The sequence below is a fragment of the Phyllobates terribilis genome, unplaced genomic scaffold, assembly GCF_046119375.1.
Source record: "Phyllobates terribilis strain yellow unplaced genomic scaffold, ASM4611937v1 Scaffold_11__3_contigs__length_659146591, whole genome shotgun sequence".
In the NCBI taxonomy this organism is placed as follows: Eukaryota; Metazoa; Chordata; class Amphibia; order Anura; family Dendrobatidae; genus Phyllobates; species Phyllobates terribilis.
Window position 1 is genome coordinate 38,562,834 of NW_027362771.1, and position 13,847 is coordinate 38,576,680.

A 13,847-nucleotide genomic window follows, 5' to 3' on the forward strand; every position below is an offset into this window, starting at 1 on the left:
AGTTTAATCGAAAGAAGGGTTTGTGGAGATTGAGGATAGGGATAACAAAGGAAACATAACTGGTTATTTCTATGTTAGAGAGATGCCTCCGCCACCGCCCTATAATGGGGGCACAATGAATTGTTGGGTGTGTTCTAATTGTGGCCAGCAGAATCCATTGTCAGCAGATTATTGTGTTGCATGTCACGCGCCCCGTCCAGGAGGCCCACCCCTCGCTACTACCCAAGCCACTCCTAGTGCCCCATCCTCATCCGTTATACTTATGTCCGCCCAAAGTTCCAACACTTCCTGCAGCGGCCATGTTACTACATTCATTGCATCACTTCCGGCCTCTGACCAGATGTCAGTGGGTGTGCTCCTTCCCAGTGGCACACACCCTTCCTGTAGCGTGCTTCCTTCTGGTGGCGGCCATCTTGGTGCACCTGGAATACAGGCCACAATACACACTACACCCGGAACATCAACTGCAACATTTACTCCTATACCAGTGTGTCCGGTTGTCACTCTGGATGGTGCGTACTATGTCCCAAAAGACTATGTACCTCTATATCATCATTTGCCTAGTGCCGAAACTCTATTTAATAGTCCGGAGTTCCGGAAGGCCCTTAACCGAAGGAGAAATACTATTGAACCGGAGGAGCCATGGGATGAAGAGGCGGCAGCAGCAGCACCACCACCACTACCATCAGCGTCCACACCAATAAGCGATCCAGAAGGTAAACCGGCTCGTGTGACATTTCGTACACCAATATCAGAATTCTCTCCGGATTGGGAGGATTCCCGTATCACCCTTTCAGATGAAGAATACCCACAGGTGTGGAAACCATGGACAGAAAGAATGATTTGGAAGTCATCAATGGTACTAACAGCAGGTCTGGGGGATCTGGTAACACAACGGGTAGATGCTATAGTTAATGCAGCAAACCCTAGATTACAACATAGGGGAGGAGTGGCTAAGACTATTGTGCAAGCCGGAGGTAATGCTACTCAGGAAGTCTGTAACAGCAGTGTACATTCTTCAGGACCGGTCGAGGCAACAGACTTGGTAGCCACCAGACAAGGGAGATTACCATGCAGGCTTATCATTCATGCAGTAGGTCCAGTGTATGATGAAGATCATCATGATCAGTGTGTGACACAGCTTAGAGCTACAATCATCAATATTCTGAACTATGCTGGAACAAGGAACCTTACTTCTATTGCTCTTCCTGCTATAAGTTCTGGAATGTATGGATTTCCTATGCAAGCCTGTGCCCAAGCAATAGTCCAAGCTATACAGGAGTACAGAGGACTAACTACGTTGGAGGAGATAAGACTAATCAGCAATGACTATCATAAATCTCAAATTCTCACCCAAGCTGTGGAAAGTGCTACAGCTAGATCGGACCCACTCAGCCGCCAGATGATTTCAGAAGATAACCCAAATTAACTATTTCCTAGACAAACAAGCCCACCTCCTGTTGCTGTGCTGCCGGTATCTCCCTCAACATCTTTTCAGTCAGAATCTCCAGTGTCAGATCACCATAAGGCTGTCTGCCCATTATCCGCTTAAGCATTTCTGCAGCGGCAATTCCGCTGTAGAAACGCTTAAAAAACGCTTGGTAGAAGGTCTGCAATGTTCCCCAATGATAATCCGCATGTGCTGTGCACATAGTGCGGAAATTTCCGCTGCGGATTATCATTGCGGAAAAATATGCAGCACTACCAATTATTTTGCGGAAGCGCTGCGTTTTTGCCACCATTGACTTGCATTGGAACGCATGGAATCCGTATCACTGCATCTGTACATGCGGAATCCATGCGTTTCAATGTGCGGATGGTACCCGGGTTTGGAGAAGAGGAGACTCTCCTCCGTACCTAGGTACCATAGAACCTGTAAAAAAAAAGAATAAAATAAAAAATAAATATTATACTTACCTTCTGATGGCCCCCGGTGTGCTTGTCTTGGCTTGCCGGCAACTCGCGGTCACGCGACCGCTGACGTCGGCAGGTCCTTAAATCTACCGCGAGCTGCCGACAAGCAGAGACAAGGACTCTGGGGGCCATCAGAAGGTAAGTATATATTTATTTTTTATTTTTTAACATTCTTTCGGTCACACTATATAAATCCATGCCGGTTGCATGGATTTATATAGTGTGACTTAGTTGTCAAGCAATTTCCAATTGATGCTAAAATCGCTTGGAAAGAGCTTGTCAACCCTCATGCGGAAATGCATGTGAAGAACGCTTCACATCCGCTTGTCCCTGGCAGGAAAAACGCATGTACAATCCGCATGTACAATCCACATGCGTTTTTTCTGCCAGGGAGATGCAGAAACGTTCAGGAAAAAATCCAGAGCATTTCTGCATCGTGGGCACATAGCCTAATAGATATGTGGCATTCACACCCTCACAAGTTTATCGAATGATTAGTCAACTACCTGACCCAGACAGACACCCTATGGCGTTCTACAGAAGAATCAGACAAATTCAACAAATTTATTCAGCCACTTGGAAAGATCTTCATGAAATCACTAGCATTAAAGCGGGAAATGCCTTTTGGCCAATAATTCAAGTAGCTCTGAATGACAGCCAAGTGACAGACAAGGAAACTTACCAATCAGGAGGAGCCTTTTGTCAACAACTTCAGCAGTGGGCCAAGGAGCGGCTCACAGACTCATCTACCAGTGTATTGGACTGTATTCAAGAATCAGGGGAGAATGTCGAAAAATTTTACACCAGAATCTATACTCTGTTCTAGGATCAAGGGTTCGATGAAGGTCAGAGGATCCAACAGAATCTGCTAGTCACTTCATTTGTTAGGGGACTCAGAGAGGAAATCTCAGCGAAGCCTACAGACTCCAGGCCAGAATACGTGGACATGTCCTCGCAGAAGGTACTCCTCATTGCTAAAGCTATAGAGAAACAATTGAATGCTGTACCAAAGCCTGCTCCAGAGCCTGCTCCAGCACCTGCTCAAGAGATTTACCCTATGAATCGCTTATATCTGATGATTTCCTTTCATGTGTGGGAGTGGATGGAAAATCACACTCATCCCGACTAACATTTCCATTGCCTATTGGGAAAGAACAGAAGCTGCTGGCCAGATTGCTCGTTTTAAACACCTGCCCACATTTGTTGGGAGCAGATATACTCCAGAAGTTAAATGCTCAGATATCATATGATGAGAATGGAATGCATCTAGATGTCTCTACTCCGTTATCATTAGAGTAACAAACAAAGGTACATGCCCTCCCACTGTGTGTCATCCAATTTGCAACAACCGCCATACCACAGCATTATCTTGACTGCATACCACCTGAACTCTGGTCTCAAGGTCCTGATGATATAGGCCGGCTGCCTGTCCCACCAGTCCAAGTTTTCCTGAAAGAAGGTGTACGGATTCCCAGACTCCCACAGTACCCACTGAAAGCAGCCCAAGAAGTGTCATTAGATGCCCAGATCCAAGAATTACTCAAGAAAGGAGCATTAATTCCCTGTGTTTCTCCTGCTAATACTCCATTGTTTCCAGTGAAGAAGAAAACTGCAAGAAGAGAACCGGATAAATTTAGGATGGTGCAAGATCTGAGAGCTGTGAATGCAGTTACAATCCTGGAGACCCCAGTGGTGCCAAATCCACATACATTACTCAGTGAAATTCCCCCTGAGGCAACGCATTTTACAGTAATCGACTTGGCAAACGCCTTCTTCAGTGTGCCTCTGCATCCAGACTGTCAGTATCTTTTTGCTTTTACACACAGAGGAGTACAGTACACCTGGACCATTATGCCTCAAGGATTTCAGAACTCCCCTCATCACTTCACACTGGCCTTAACTACCTGTCTCCAACCCTGGAAGAGTGAGAACCCTAAAGTCACATTGATACAATATGTCGATGATCTACTCCTCTGTTGTCCCGATGACTAAGCTTGCCACAAGTTCAGCTATTCTTTGCTCCAATTTCTGGCCACCATCGGATGCAAAGTTACTCTGCGAAAGCTACAATGGTGTTGTACCAAAGTTGTGTTTTTGGGTCATTGCATATCCCAAGGTACCAAGCATCTCACTGAAGAGCGGAAAACTGCCATCCGTGACATCCCGTACCCGAGAACTGTCAAACAACTCCAAGCTTTCATGGGAATGGTCTCATACTGCAGGCAGTGGATCCCTAATGCGTCAGTTCTCATGCAACCTCTATATGATCGGGTCCACTCTTCTGAGCTTGACCTGCATTTTGACCAAGAAGCTGAGGATGCAATGGACCAGTTGAAAGAACTCATCATTTCAGCCCCTGCACTGGGGTTTCCCAACTATGAATTTCCATTCTTTCTATTTGTCTCTGAAGCATGTGGCCATGCCTCAGGAGTTCTGGCACAAAAACATCGAGGCCACATGAGACCCATCGGATATTATTCCAGTAAATTGGATCCAGTGGCGCAAATAGCTTCAACATGTCTCAATGCAGTGCTGGCAGCTACAGAACTCCTCCACAGAACAGCAGATGTTGTACTTGGCCATCCTACAACTATACTGGCCCCTCATGATTTGAAATCTATCCTTGCACAAACCCAGCACAACCATCTATCTATGCAACGCCGTGTCAGAATCCAATGTGAGCTCCTTTTACCAGAAAATATAGCTCTTTGGTGATGTACTGTCTTGAAACCCTCCACTCTGCTTCCTCTGTCAAGAGGGAACTGCCCTGAAGACTTAGGAGGGACCTCAGGAGACCATGAATACCCTGATTCGAGTGACCATGATTGCCTTGAGGTCATCAAGGCATAAACCTCTCACCTACCTACTGTCTCTGAACAGCCACTGCCTGAAGCGAATATGATACTGTATACTGACGGCTCCAGATACGCAGATGAATATGGAACTTAACTGCCATAGCCGTGTATCAATTAAAAAGTAACTTTTAATCAGATATTTATAAAATTTAAGGTGCAAGTGCTCACAGACTGACAAAAATGTAATATAATAAAAGAGTGATCCACTCATACACTCCTTTTTCTCCCAAGTCACACCCAATATCCAGACATCAAGTGTTCAAATGACCTTACATGTATTCAATGGTCGTCCGACCTAAACACAGTTACTGTATAAGCAGGAAAGTTTAACTGGAGTAGTCCTACTAGCATGAATCAGTGGTCACTCAACAAAAAGCATCTGGTGATACACATCAATGACCATATTACCTTAGTGCTGAATAAACATAGATATGTCAGATATAGTGAAAGATGCTTATTGGACAGGAGAAAATGCAAAGGTAACATAGTTGTTTATTACCTAAAACGCAGCAAATAGTAATATTAGGGTCTTCCCATAATTAGCCCTCCTTCATGGTTATGATACTTAATTTGCACAAATAAACCAATGGGCAGGGAAAATACCCAACTACTTCATGACCCTACAACACATATCCCCAGTTTAAATAGACATGGGGGAAAGGAAGGGCATATATCCAAAAAATGGAATGATCTCACCCTTAGCTCTAGAGACTTCTATTGTCCATTCTCAATTGAGGTGAGCATCATCTTATATGAACCACCCGACACGTTTCTTCAGATTGAGCCTTCAGGGGGAACAGAGGTTCATAGATTTCCATTAAGGGGCAAAAAAGGTTTCCCCTAATTGGCGCTGCTACAGCACATGAGAGGGTCCCTCTTTAAATATCGAGCCAATATTTAAAAAGGGGCTCGATATTTAAAGAAGTTGAAAGGATGAATGGCACTTTGAAAAACAAAATTCTTAAAGTCAGTAAAGAATTGTCACTTCCATGGCCGGAGGTGCTGCCTACTGCCCTATATTCAGTCCAAAATACCCCGAGACAACCCACAGGGCTCACACCATATGAGATCTTGTTTGGGGGGCCACCCAGAATGGGTTGATATAACCCACAGCAGCTTAGTTCAGGGAATGATAAGCTTGTGAATTTTGTTGTCGGACTTTCTAAAGAGTTAAAACTAACACATGCTACAGTGTACTCTGGATGCCAGATTTGAAGGGCCCTACCAAGTGTTGCTTACTAGTGTTGAGCGAGCATGCTCGACACTGCTCGGTACTCGCCCGAGCATCTCACTACTCGGGATGTTCAGCAAGCACCGAGCATTTCCGGGTTACTCGGGCGGGAGCTCGGGTCTCCGCCCTGCACGTTTGGCACTCTTTACAGAGCCAATGAACATGCAGGGATTGCCAGCCAGTCACTGTAATGCCGCAGCCATGTTGTTTGTGGGCATTACAGTGATTGGCTGGCTGCACAGCGTCACCTTGAGTATTTCAAACCGGGCGCCGCCATCTTGGACACAGTTGCCCGGGATCAGACGGTGTAGGGAGAGTGCGGCTGAGTTAGGGAGAGATATATAGTGCGAAATAGGTAGTGTAGGGTCTCTAAAGCCTGCCAAATCAAACAAACAGTTCTTCTCAGGACTAATATCCATCCCAGATATCAGGCAGGCAGGCTGTATAGGAGACGCAGTGGTTATACCAGCAAACGCTGCATTACAGTCCTGTGTGCTCCTGCTGGTCAAATTGCTAGACTTATCCCCCGGTCTCAGGGGCCAGGAAAAATCCTTTTTTTTTTTTCATCTAAATCCTGTATTTTTTTTCCCTCAGTCAGACTGTACAAATACATGTCTTATTAACCTTTTGGTATTCCCCCCCCCCAAAAAAAAAATTGAGTGTGTCTGTGACTGTTCAGACACCAATATATCTGTTTAAAAGAGTCTGGTGTAGGCCAGATAACTAGAACTTTGATTTTGCAGTTCCACGGTTCAAATCTCTGCATTATCCTGCTTTTGGCATTTTTTCCATAAAAAAAACAGTAATAGTGTCTCCCTGACTGTTCAGACACCAATATATCTGTTTAAAAGAGTCTGGTGTAGGCCAGATAACTAAAACTGTAGTTTTGCAGTTCCACGGTTCAAATCTCTGTATTATCCTGCTTTTGGCATTTTTTCCGTAAAAAAAACAGTAATAGTGTCTCCCTGACTGTTCAGGCACAAATATATCTGTTTAAAAGAGTCTGGTGTAGGCCAGATAACTAGAACTGTGGTTTTGCAGTTCCACGGGTCAAATCTCTGTATTATCCTGCTTTTGGCATTTTTTCCAAAAAAAAAAAAACAGTAATAGTGTCTCCCTGACTGTTCAGACACAAATATATCTGTTTAAAAGAGTCTGGTGTAGGCCAGATAACTAGAACTGTGGTTTTGCAGTTCCACGGGTCAAATCTCTGTATTATCCTGCTTTTGGCATTTTTTCCGTAAAAAAAAACAGTCTTAGTGTCTCCCTGACTGTTCAGACACAAATATATCTGTTTAAAAGAGTCTGGTGTAGGCCAGATAACTAGAACTGTGGTTTTGCAGTTCCACGGGTCAAATCTCTGTATTATCCTGCTTTTGGCATTTTTTCCGTAAGAAAAACAGTAATAGTGTCTCCCTGACTGTTCAGACACAAATATATCTGTTTAAAACAGTCTGGTGTAGGCCAGATAACTAGAACTTTGGTTTTGCAGTTCCACGGTTCAAATCTCTGTATTATCCTGCTTTTGGCATTTTTTTCCGTAAAAAAAACAGTAATAGTGTCTCCCTGACTGTTCAGACACAAATATATCTGTTTAAAAGAGTCTAGTGTAGGCCAGATAACTAGAACTGTGGTTTTGCAGTTCCACGGGTCAAATCTCTGTATTATCCTGCTTTTGGCATTTTTTCCATAAAAAAAAACAGTGATAGTGTCTCCCTGACTATTCAGACACAAATATATCTGTTTAAAAGGGTCTGGTGTAGGCCACATAACTATAACTGTGGTTTTGCAGTTCCACGGTTCAAATCTCTGTATTATCCACCTTTTTGCCTTTTTACATAAACAATAAAAAAATTTAGTGTCTCGCTCAGTGTTCAGACACAAATATATATTCTGGTGTAGGCCAGAGAAATAGAACTGTGGTTTTCCTCTTCCACGGTTCTAATCTCCTTTTTATTACCCTTTTTCCATTTATAGTGCGAGTGTAAGCTATTTTACTTCATTTACAATGGGCAAGGCGTGTGGCAAGGGACGTGGAACTGGACATTCTGGTGACGGTGCGTGTAGAGGACGGGGACGTGGCCAAGGTGAAAATGTGCCGCAACCAACAGCCACATCTTCTCGCTCCCACTTCTTGACCGAATTACTAGGGAAGCACACTACAACACCAGTATTGCGTACTGATCAGTGTGAACAGGTTATTAATTGGATAGGAGATAATACTTCCAGTTACCTGGGCACCACCACCTCTGGTCTGTCTTCCACACGGTCAAGTTTTAGTAGCCGTGATTCTCGACCGCATACTCCTCCTCACCCTGATGCTCCTTCCTCCCACCATGCCGAGTGTCGTCAGACAGCAACTGATCCCACACTTGGACACTCTGAAGAGCTGTTCACTGGTCCATTTCCATATTTGTGCCCCTCGCCTGTTCCGCTTGAAGTGGTGTAAGAGGAGATCCCATGTAGCGATGCCCAAATATTTGAACAGCCACGGCCACAGGAAGTCGATGCTCGCCAAAAAGGCCATTTGTACCATCTACCATGCCAGCATCAGCAGGGGTGTCAAAACTACCTGCCTGACTACCAGCAGCATGATCAGGCACATGTCAGCAAAGCACCCGACTTTGTGGGGCAAACCCCAGGGTCCACGACCAGTGTCAGTGGGTGTCACCACTGCTTCTTCCGCTGTTGTGCATGTAATAGAACCCCCTGTTGTGCGTGCAAGGCAATCCCCTGTCCATACTGCATGCAAAGATGCCCCCTCCTCTCAGTCTTCACTTGTTATGGCAGTTTCTCAAGAAACAGCATCAACGTCCACGTCCACAACCCACCGCAGCGTTCAATTGTCCATATCCCAGACCTTTGAACAAAAGTGCAAATTCGCAGCCAATGCTCCACAGGCCACAGTCCTAAATTCGCAAATTTCACGACTGCTTGCGTTGGAAGTGCTGCCTTTTAGGCTGGTGGAGACGGAATCCTTCCGCAACCTTATAGCGGTGGCCGTCCCTTGGTACTCGGTCCCCAGCCGACACTATTTTGCCCGGTGTACCATCCCCACACTACACAAGCACGTGTCCCAAAACATCTACCGTGCCCTCAACAACGCAGTTACTGACAACGGACACGTGGACTAGTGCTTGTGGCCAGGGACGGTACATCTCCCTGACGGCACACTGGGTAACATAGTGGAAGCCAGGACCCAGTCGGACGTTGGGACGGAATACATCCTCCCCACACCGAGGATTGCGGGCCCTATGTCAATCAGAGTTGCCCCCACAGTGTACAGATCCTGCGCATCATCCTCCTCCTCATGTTCTGCCTCCATCTCAGATATCACCACATCAGTTACAAGCTGGAAGCACTGCAGTACTGCGTCAGCCAAGCGGCAACAGGCTGTGCTGAAACTCATAAGTTTAGGTGATAAACCTCACACTGCTTGTGAGTTGTGGACAGCTGTGAAAGAGCAGGCAGATCTGTGGCTGAGACCCCAGAACCTACATCCAGGCATGGTTGTGTGTGACAATGGCCGTAACCTGGTGGCAGCTCTGAGGCGAGGCGAGATCACACACGTACAATGCCTGGCTCATGTGCTTAACCTCGTGGTTCAGCGGTTTCTTAAATCGTACCCCGAGTTGCCAGATCTGCTCGTCAAAGTACGCCGCCTGTCAACTCGGCTACCGCTTCCGCCGCCCTTGCTGTGTGTGATGTCCCCACATGTTGGAACTCTACCCTCCACATGTTGCAAAGGATTTGTAAGCAGAAGAGAGCAGTTGTGGAGTACCAGCTGCAACAAGGCCATCGATATTCAGGTCAGACTCCGCACATAAGACCTCAGGAGTGGACCTGGATGTCTGACATATGTACCATCCTGACAAACTTTGAGGAGTCCACCAAGATGGTGAGTGGCGATGACGCCATCATTAGCGTCAGCATCCCACTTGTCTGTCTTTTGCAACGCTCTCTGCAGAGAATGAAAGAGGAGGCATTGCAGCCAGAGTATGATGAGATGGATCAAGAAGCCGTAATGGGCGATTACACAGAGCCCAGCCTCATCTCATCCCAATGTGCATTGGGGGACAATGAGGGAGAGGAGGAGGAAGAACAGGAGCTATTATCATGTGCTGTAGACGGTAGTACCTGTACAACTGTCATACCGTCGGTTCAGCGTGGGTGGCCTGAGGACAGGGGGGGGGGGGGGGAGAGCATGGTCAGTCGTCATCTTGGTGAGGACACTGAAGTCTTGCCCATTACCAGTCTGGCACGCATGGCTGACTTTATGTTACGCTGCCTTAACCGTGACCCTCGCGTTGTCAAACTGTTGGGTGACAGTCATTACTGATTGGTGACACTTTTAGACCCTCGCTACAAGGAGAACTTTCACTCTCTAATTCCTGAGGTGGAGAGGTCTACAAAAATGTGGCAGTACCAGAAGGCCCTTGCTGCAGAACTGTTAAAAAAATTCCCATCTGAACACGCTAGCAGCAGAGGTCACAGTTCGTTGACCAACCAAGGCATACAGGCGAGAGAGACGCAACTCCAATCCAGCAGAGGCAGGGGAACACAGTCAACATTCTCGGACAGTTTTCTGAGACCTGCCCAGCTTACAGGCCCTGAGGCACAGGGTACTCTCACAAGTAGTGTTGAGCCACCCCCGTAGTGTTCGAGTTCGGTTCGGTTCGTCGAACACCCGTGTGTTCGCCGAACTGTTCGTCGAACTGTTCGTCGAACACCTTCGAACACCGTTAAAACCAATGGCAGGCAAACAAAAACACATAGAAACACATAGAAAACACCTTCAAAGGTGTCCAAAAGCTGACAAACTGCTCAGAAGACACAACTAACACATGGAAAAGTGACAAGTACATATAGTCATGCGAAAAGAAAAGAGGTGGAGGAGTAAAAGGAGGGTGAGACACAGATATAGGCATGTCATGCCCTTCTAAAATCCAAAAAGTGAGAAGCCGAGACGGCCAGTCCGCTCCTGCCCGTGCCACCTCCGTGTCGCCGGGTTTGTGCCAGAGCCGCGGTGAACCCTGACGGCCAGCCCCCCTCTCCCAATACTGGTGCCTGTCTGCTGGTGGGTCGAGAGAGCCCCCCTGTGGTGGAGGCAGCTCTAAGCTTTTTAATTTAAATTGTCCCTCTAATTTGAATGAATACACTTTAAATCCATTTACAAGGATCTATTGGAGGGCAAGTCTCATGCCAGCAGCCGCGTAATTCCAGCTCCAGTAGCGTCCACTAAAGCTGCTGCAGTTAAAAAGCTTTTATAAGGATCGAGCTCGGCTGTCCACCGCAAGGCATCCTAGTGCCAGTCCCAGCCCCTATGCCTTGGGGTGCCTCCTGATGCTCTTCACTGAGTATCCCGTGGTCCCGAAGCATTTCCTTTGAAAAAATTAAGTGTCCAAACTACAGGTGGTGTAGCTTGCTTAACAGCCGGGATAATCCGCTGACTAGCAGACACTGCTACTAGGCACAAAGTATTTCCTGGGCTAGATGCAGTTAAAAATTTGTAAGTAGATACTCTCGTTGGATGCTGAGAAAGCATTCCATAGAGTCTCCTGGCACGCCATATATGATTCTCTTAAAAAGCTTGGGGTAGGGGTCTAGGGGACCCTTTTATAGCCAAAATCACGGCCCTGTATCACAATACGTCACCTAGGCTGAAGATAAATGGAACTGTAGCACCGAGGGCTCGGTTGCTACAGACGTATTGCACCTCACCCAGAGGTGTGATATCTCACTCTCAGATAAGGATGGAGTGTGGATCAGGACCCGACACCTGCATGCATTACACCACATTGCCGTGGGGCAGGGCGACCAATATGCCCCTGAGATGGGCACGACAGTCCCTGTCCCTGGCTGGAGTGGGGGGAGGGAACACTGAGGAAGGGGAACCCTGCAGTGCAGGAGCAGGGAGGAAGCAGTTCCTGGGTGCATTGAGAAGGGAGTATAAAAGGTGGGCACCATCTTAGTTCAGTGCAGAGAAGTCTGAGCAGAAGTGGCAGGGAGCAGGGGCTCTGCATGAGCTCTGCTCCGCAGGCGGGCCTAGTAACAGAGGCCCAGGCCTGCAAGAGGGAGAAGGAAGGAAGAGGAGCGGAGAAGGCTCCAGGAACGAGGAATGAAGGGATCCCAGGGGTGCGGACGGGCGAGTCGCCACCGCACGCCCGAATCCACCTGCGTGGAGGGGTCAGGCGAAAGGGGGAGACCGGTCCCCGAACTAGTGGAGGCAGGAAACGACCCTCAGCTAGAAACCGGAGGCTCTGACATTTTATGTGGCGCAGCCCCATGCTCCACCCGCTAGGAAGGCACCACATAGGGTCAGGGAAACTGGCGCCAAGTTTACCAAGAGGAGGCCCGAGGCAGCCGGACAGAAGTGTTGGTAAGAAAGGCCAGACAAAGGACACACAAAGGGGGTCCTGTGAAGCGCTCCAAAGTTATCTGGGAGTTGTCTGAGCCCCTCACCTGGTGAGCACAGTACGACGTGGGCAGCCGTTACCTGCAGACGTGGTCTGGATAATAAGAACTGTGAGTAAAGGCCCTGAACTGCATCACTGACTCCGTGTCGTTACTGCTGCTGCCCTGCACCATCACCCCCATCCTCCGCATACACTGCCCTGAGGCTATACTCCTCCCGTGGGGAGTTATGCTACGCTCTGCTGCACCCACAACACCAGCCTTAGCGGTCTGCCCTGTAGCGGCGGTTCACTCTGACCGCAATCCACGGGTGGCGTAGTCGGACATTTAAACATCAAAACCACATAAATAGTTCCGCCACTGGTTTGACCGCCCTGAGCCACGGAACCGGATCGCCGCCACGAAGACTACAACCACCAGCATCCACCAAAAAGGGTCCGGCTCCGGGTGTCCCAAGGCCCAGGGGGTGCGTCAGAACATTTTCATCACCTTTCACAATCACCAATGGGACAAGGCAGGGATGTCCTCTGTCCCCTCTCTTATACATCCTAGTGACGGAGCACCTGCTCTCATCAATTCGCCATAACCCCAATATTAGGTGGATTGAGGTGGGAGGCACCGAGTACAAGTGCTCTCTATTTGCTGATGATGTCCTAGTATATATCACTCAATCACATATATCCATCCCTGCTGTTATGGCTGAAATAGATCACTTTGTTACATGGTAAAATTTTAAAATCAATGCAGCGAAGTCTGAGGCCCTCGATGTCTCCCTCCCTAAATCCATATAGGATTCCATCCAGTCCAACTTTCCCTTTGCCTGGCCCTCACAGGGTATCAAATACTTAGGAATTCCTATTCATAGAGACCTCTCCCATCTATGTTATCTTAATTTTGGGCCCTTTATTGAACAATTCCATACAGACCACGGTTGGCAAGTTAGAACTGTAAGATTCACTACGTGAACCACTGGTGTTTTGTGGAAAAGCACATGTACACCGCGTTCCAAATTATTATGCAAAAAGTGTTTAGGAGTGATAAGGGAAGAATTTGTTTGTTTGTCAGTTAAACTCATTGATGGTGATGTGTGTCAGGGCTCTTTATATCACTGTAAGCAATTGCAGACACCTGTGCTAATTAGTTTGGCAGGTGTGTCCAATGAAAGGCAAGACTACTTAAGAAGGCTCTCTCACATTATTAAGCAGCCTACATTTTCTGCCAAAATGGGAAAGAAAAAGGATGTGTCGGCTGCTGAGAAGCAACAAATTGTGGAGTGTTTAGGTCAAGGCATGACTACAATCAACATTGTGCGATGATCAGGATGAAGTGTCTTGGCAATCAAGAAGTATGTAGCTGATTCACAGTACACAAGTGTGCGTGCTGATAAGGGCAAATTGAGGACTCTTTCCTACAGGCAATTACGTCAGGTTGAA